This window comes from Dasypus novemcinctus, chromosome 8 (genome assembly GCF_030445035.2).
Source record: "Dasypus novemcinctus isolate mDasNov1 chromosome 8, mDasNov1.1.hap2, whole genome shotgun sequence".
NCBI lineage: Eukaryota > Metazoa > Chordata > Mammalia > Cingulata > Dasypodidae > Dasypus > Dasypus novemcinctus.
Genome location: NC_080680.1, coordinates 115,511,044 through 115,518,799, shown reverse-complemented (window position 1 = coordinate 115,518,799; position 7,756 = coordinate 115,511,044).

Below are 7,756 nucleotides of genomic sequence, written 5' to 3'. Positions count from 1 at the left end.
AGAATCATTACTATGTCTCTTATCTCTCTTTAAATTTTTTATTATATAAATTTTTAAGCATACATGATAAGAAAAAAGTAGAGAGAATAGTACTATAAATTTCATATGCGTATCACCCAGATTCTACAAATTATCGGGATTTTGTCACATTTGATCCTTTTTTCCCTTTCTAATTCTTTTTTGTTGTTGTTATTGGTATATTTTAAAGCAATTCCAGGACCTCATATTATTTTGCCCCTAAAGGCAGTATTTGAATATTGAACCGCTGAGAATTTTCCAAAACTAATAAAAGATACCATTCACACACATTTTAAAAATCCCAACCATTCCTAAGCTGGATGAATAAAAATAAATCCATATCTGGACACTTCCTATGAAACTACAGAACACCAAAGTCAAAAAGAATATCCAAAAAGCTTAAGGCCATGTAGATAATAAATGGCAGAGTTGAACCTTTCAAGGTCATTTAGTTCTATCAGCATCTTTCTTCTATACCCCATTAAACCTCTACATTTTAAGCCTCTTGCTCATGTACCCATTTAAAGAGTTATATTTATGTCCACCTTAACAACTGGGACCAGAAGAACTAACATTCAGTCCTTTACTGATATGTTTTCTCATTTAAGGATTAAGACTAGGCAAAGACATTACAGCTCAACGATTTTAAAACTGCATATTGTAGAGGAGAAAATTGAGGTCCAAATGAAGAGACTAATATTTCATTGCCTACATATCCAAGAAGCTTATTCTTGTAATTAAAACTGCTAACCATATCCAAAATTCTGGAGAGAGCTAGTGCAATGAAGAAATTTTTCAGAATGGGAAAAAATATTCCTTCCGATTAAAGGAAATTGGAATAGATAAATATTTCTTGAATTTCCTTGAGAGGAAAAATTGGATGTCCTTAAAACAAGCAGCTGGGGAAGTGGATATGGCTCAAATGATAGAGCGTCCATCTACCATATAGGGGGTCCAGGGTTCAATACCCAGAGCATCCTGACCCATGTGGTGACCTGGCCCATGTGCAGTGCTGATGCGCGCAAGGAGTGCCATGCCATGCAGGGGTGTCCCCCGCGTAGGGGTGCCCCATGCACAAGGAGTCACCCCACAAGGAGAGCCGCCCCGCATGAAAAATGCACAGTCCACCCAGGAGTGGTGCCGCACACACAGAGAACTGATGCAACAAGATGATGCAACAAAAAAGAGACACAGTTTCCCAGTGCCACCAGATAATGCAAGTGTATGCAGAAGAACAGAGTGAATGGACACAGAGAGCAGACAACAGGAGGGGGAAGGAGAGAGAAATAAATAAAAAATAAATCTTTAAAAACAAAAACAAAAACGAGTAGCTGGAGGGAGCAAATGTGGTACAAGTAGTTGAGTGCCTACCTCCTACACGGGAGGTCCCAGGTTCGGTTCCAGTGCCTCCTGATGAGCAGACAAGGAGCACAAACAGTGAGCAAAACCAAAATAAAACAAAAAAACAATGAGCAAAAACAGTAGACAACAAACAGAGGAGGGGGTGGGAAACAAGTAGTTGGAGAAGTATATGAATGCCTCCTTCCTGAAAATGAGAAACAGAATAAAAAAGGGGAAAAAAAGACCTTTTTTTATGAAGATGCAACTAATTTAGCAGAGAGGAAGAAATTGACAAACTAAGTACACTGAAATTCTCTTAACTTCCATGTAATTCAAAACTATATTAATGACATTCCTCCATTTCTTCTATAAAGTATACTGAATCCCAGGGCTGGTTTCGATATTCTAGGATGTCCGTGCATTTCTCCATTCACCTGTTTGATCTGTTGCTTACCAAGAGACAACTGTGTTCATCCCCAAACCTACTAATGTTATTGTACTCATTATTGCATAAATGAAATAAAGTATTGCATAAAATGAAAAAAGGTAGGATATACACCATTATATAAAGCATGATCCCAGTTTTGTTCAAAAACCACACATAATATCTAGAAAATGCACACACACGCATACAAAAAAAGACAGGGAAAGGAAAAACAACAGAATATTAATTGTATTCAGCAAGGAACACGGAGTTGTTATAAAATAGCAGAGTTATTACAGGGCTGGGGTTTTTGTCAAACCAAGCTGTTTTTGAATTCTGGCTTTGTCATTATGAGCTTGGACTTGGTCTCTCAGACTACTTATAAAACTTTTTAGGTCTCACTTATCTCCTCTGTAAAGAAAAAATATGAGGCTAATGATACCATTCTCACAGGTTCATAGTAAGGGTTGAAACAATGGAAAGAAGGCACAGCCCCTGGAATTTTTATTGTTGTCTTTAGGCAGCCTGAGTACAGGGGTTTTTATTGTCTTTTTTTATACTTAAAAAGAAACACAATTTTCCTGTATTTTCTAAATGAAAAAGCATTTACAGTATTGCCATTATTACAGGAAAAACAGTTTCTCATTTTAAAAGATGAAGCTGTTTCCTTACTGGGGAATTAAGTCGTATTTCCATGTCATGGTTTCTCTATCTGCAAAACCAAGTATGACCCTAGGAATCTCTGGTTTTAAAAGACTCGTGAAGTCCTAATAGCTTCCATTTGTCAGGGGCTTAATACATGTCAGGAACCAAGCAGCAACATGGGGTGGGGGGGCACAGTGGAATGGTTGGCCCTGGTGCAACAGTGAGTGAGTGCATCTTCCATAGAGAATTTTAAAACAATAATAATATTATTACACATGATATATAAATAATAAAACCTAGTTCGTCAACTTTCTATCAGCACCATTTTAAACAACATCAGTGACAAAATACTCTTCCTTAAGAAATCTTTGGTAGATTTACCTTCTAAACTGTGGTAGTATTGGCTTTTTTTTTTTTTTTTTTTTGAGGTACGAGAGCTGGGAATTGAACCCAGGATCTTGTATGTGGGAAACTGGCGCTCAACCACTGAGCCACGTCGGCTTCCCTGAATTGGATTTTTCATTTGATTTGCTTGTTTTTTTTACAGGAGGCACCGGGAACCAAACCCAGGACCTTCCATGTGGGAGGCGGGCACTCAGTCACTTGAGCCACATCCACTCCCCATAAACTGTTTTCATAATGTATTTTAAACTTTAAATTAGCAAATGAATATTACTTATCTCTGAAGAAACATTGTATTCTACGTGGAAGTTAATCCAGAAAATCCCCAGTTATAGTCAACCTGACACACAAAGACACAGCTTCATGGATTCGAGAATTAAGGTCGACAATTGATCAAGCTCATTAGGGCACTGTTGGCATCTTCAACCCCTGTGATAAGATATATAACTATTTAAACAGTAGCTATAAGTAGACAATGGTAGCACAATGGTACTAAAGGTGAAGAAACAAAACTTGATTAATTCAATCATTCTGTGACAATTTGAACTTTTCAGTTTAGAATTTACAATAGTGAAATGGTGTGAATGGCAAGGTGTAATAATTTTGTTTAGTAATTCATACTAAGTATAGGTTTGCAGTTCTTAAAAATTGAAACATATTCTTTTTTAGTTTTTATTGATTTTAAAACTAAAGCTTTAAGAAAATGATTATTACTGATGATTAATACATGGTTATTACTGATAGTAATTTTGTCACATAGAGGAGGAGGGAGTTAAAAATGATGTGCACCAGGTGTCAAATGTGCCAGATATGCCACCGTAACCATTTGACGCCCGAGACCTGCGCCCCATCTGATAATCACGATGCACTATCACGGCTGAGGACACGGGTGTTCAGGGAGCTTGCATAACTTGTACAAGTTCCCGCCATTAATAATTTGCTGGGCTGTCAAGCCCACATATGTCTGACTCTAGAGCTCAAGATTGTAACCAGTGTGTTAGTATGTTTGAGGTGCTAACAAGAAGGGGCATTTTCAGGGGTTGGAGTTGTCCTGGGTGCCGCTGCAGGGACAGTTACCAGACATTGTATGTCCTCCCATGGCCCACTGGGTGGACTGTGGGAGAGTGTGGGCTATGATGTGGACCACTGACCATGAGGTGCAGCGGTGCTCAGAGATGTATTCACCAAATGCAGTGAATGTCTCATGATGATGGAGGAGGTTGTTATTATGAGGGGAGGAGAGGGGTGAGGGGAGGAGAGGGGTGAGGGGGGTGGGGGGTATATGGGGACCTCATATTTTTTCAATGTAGCATTTAAAAAATAAATAAAGACAAAAAAAAAAAAAGAGAGGGGCAAAAGGAGGAATAACAGTTGTAGAGCTTCGGACTCCTTTTGAATAAAGGAGTCTTGCTTCGGGGAAGTTCATTACTTTTGCCAGGAATGTTGGTTCCTAGATTGTAAATTATCTCTACCAATACTGTCCTAAGCAATTACCCAGGGGCTGAAAGAGTTTATGCACCTTCTCATAGGAAGCAATTTACTTTCCTTTCCCGGGAGTATAAGGCCCATTAAACTTCTAAATAAGACATTTTTTTTTTCCTGTTATCTGATTGCTTTAATAGGCATTTAATTTTTTCCCTAAATAATATTAAAATAATTTAGGGGCTCTATTTCCAGAGTTTAGAAGAGGCTACACTGATGAACCAAATGAGCCTTCTCAATAGATGAAGACTTAAAGGCATTCGTGCTCACTCTGTAGTACATGTGCCTTGACTTTAGTTCCTAGAGAGGCTCCAACATTTACAGTATTTTCAAATGTGAGACTGTTCTCCAGCCACAGCGTTCAATTCCACTGTGACAATATCCTTTCCTTTTACCTGGAGTCATGAATGAGTTGTGCTTGGCAATACAAAGAAATTTGCTGAAAGCAGAAAAAGCACTGCTAATAGAACTTTAAAAGCCAGTAGAGTTGGGATCAGGTAACCGAGTCTCTTCTCTGGCAAAATTTCAACTAGAACTTCTGGCAAAAGTTCTCACTATGGAAGGACTTACTTCCTAGGAAGGCACTTGCCTGGCAGAAAGAGCTGCAGGAAGAAGGAATAAGGATCCAGACTTAACAAACACCTGTTGATAAGGATTCAGACTAAACGAATGCTGAAGCTTCCCATACTTCCATCTTGACAAAGAGCTAATGAAAGACTTTTCTTCATCCCTGTTTTGTAGTGGGAAAATTGCTTTTTGAGACAGGGGAAGGGACTTGCCCAGGCCTCACAACTAGAAAGTGGCAAAACAGACATGCAAACTCACTTTCCTAAAGTCTAGGTCTCTTTCCAGTATGTTACAGCTGCGACCCCACAACAGAGCCACTTCCATTTCCAAAACGGTATTATGGAGGTAGGAAAAGAAAATCACGGTTGAGAGAACGGACTCTGGAATCGGCTTGGATTTGGATGCCAATCCTGCCACTCAACACCTACGTCACTTTGGGCAAGTGATGTAACCTCTTGTAGCAGTGATGGTAATGCTTACCAAATGGTCAGTTTCTCCTGAATTTCCTGCCCCTTCCAGTCACATGTGAGGACATGTGCCTCATTCAACGGTTGGTGACTGAAAGTCATTTGTGTCACTTCTGGCCTGAAGCAAGGAAAAGACTATGAGCAATTATTCAATCCTTTCTTCCCCTGAGTGACAAAAGACCTCAAGTTATGGGGGTGCAGCTCAAATATCATGGGACCGCCACAAGCCTGGGGAACTGAATGACCAGGTAGGGCAGATGCTACCCTGCCCACCACTCTCCAGCCAGGCCAACTGCTGTGCTGTACATACCCTGAGGGAGAAGCAAATCTTTGTTCTAGTAACCCACCTGTATTTGCAAGTTAGTTAGTTGTAGTCTAATCCTCTCTCTCTAGACTATTTCTTTTTCACCTCATTTTCCCTATCTCTAAAATAGTGGTAATTTTTACTGAATGCAATTATTGTGAGAATGAAGTGATGTATGTGAAGTCTTTGGCACAGTGCCTCACATAAAGTAAATTCTCCAAAATCAACTTCAGTATTGACGATTATTATTATTATTTCATTAGAAATCATTTTAAACAAGGCAGATTCTGAGAGTGTTACTTTTATTGGCTCTGCTTGAACATATTGTCAAATTAACAAAAGGCAGAAGGCAAGACTTGACTACATGGCATTCTGAATTACTGCCTCCCTGTTTTTTTCCAAAAGTAAAGGAAAATAGTACCATATGATCTTCAGAGATTCCTTGCCACCAAATGTATTGTTCTGCTACTTCTCAAGTCTAAATTTCTCTCTAATTTCAGAATTCAGTCACGATCAATCATTTAATCTACACGTATGGGTGCTATTCTGAGTCAAATGCTGTGCTAGGAGCTTTCCTCAAGGGCAATTTGGATTTTCTCTGAATCCCAACTGAGGACAGAAAATGATCTGGAGAACCTTGGCAGAGTCTCTGTTTCCCACTTTTGGAGAAATCGCAAATGAAATCCACCATGAAGAAGTCTAGGGGCAGTTCAGAGTCAGGAACAGCCCCTTGGGGAGGGAAACAGCATGTCATTTTTGCTTTAGTACTCTTTTTAGATGTCTTTCTACAGCCCTGCAACTAGCTGAGGGAGAGAAAGAGCAGAGCTGTCAGACCAGTAGCATCTTAATTATGGAGATTAGAAATATTTTATGCAATTGACACAGCCTCATTTAAATTACATAGTATTAGGGAAAATGACTGTCTGGCACCAATGAAAAAGGAAGAAGTGAGCTCTGAGAAAAAGAACAGGTGGGTTTTGACAGTTTATTCAATAAAATAATAATAATTGAGGGGAAAAAAACACAACTTTTCAAAGCAGGCTAATGCCTGTTTCATTACCTGACATGCATCTTTTAATAGGACTTGAGGGAACTGGGGACTCATCATGGCTGAGCTTCAGATTGCTACCCCTATTCTTGCCATTTTCTTCTGCAGCATCGGACTGGTGGAGACACGGTAGAGCTCTTGACAAGTGAGCAGCTTGGCGGTCAAGTCAGGCTTGATTCCCCGGTAGCCGATGTCCTTTTCTCAATGGGAAAAATGTCAGTTAGTATCCCTGATAGCCTAAAAAGTTCAATTACTTCCCATGATTTAGTAATTTCTGCCAGGCACAGAAGCGTCTGGTTCTGTAAGATCTGGGTCCATTGCAAGCATTCTGAAGACTGACTGTTTTGGTGAGGACCGTGGAGACCTCCCATCAATCACACTGAGGCATCACTTTGGGGAGTGGAACAGCGAGTTGATGAGTAGGAGCAGCAGCTTTGGCACCCACTGTTTTTTAATTTAATCCCTCTTCCCTCCAGACTCCCCTGCTCAGTATTATCACAGTGATATTTTTAAAGCAAAAAGCTCCCTCTATTAGCACTTTGCTCAAAACCCTCTGGCTCCTCTTGTCTATAAGAGGGGTACAAACCCCAAGGCCTATGCATGCCAGGAGGTAATGTGGATGGGAGAAGTTGGGTCCTGTCCAAAGAGACATTAGGGAGTTTTGAGGACTATGGCAAACTGGAGAACTCATGCCAAGTTGTGCAGCCCATACGTTCTTCTTATAAGGTGACCGTGACTCTCTTTCCATCAATCCACAGGGAGAATCTGTGGTCCTCCCTGAATCTGAGTGGGCCTGTGACTACTGCAGAAGGGATGCTTTCTGAGGCCAGGTTATAAAGAGGCATGTGGTTGCAGCTTGGGTTTCTTGGGCTGTGCACTCTTGGACCCCAGGCACCTGGGGGGAAGCCCAGGTCACGGGGGAGGTGCTGCATAGGTGTTCCGGCTGCCAGCATCAACTGCCCACATTGTGAGTAGCCTTTGGGGGGACTCCAGCCCCATCCACGGCCTGACTGCAGCCACATGAGAGCCCCAGTCAAGAACTGTCGAGCCAAAGTCTC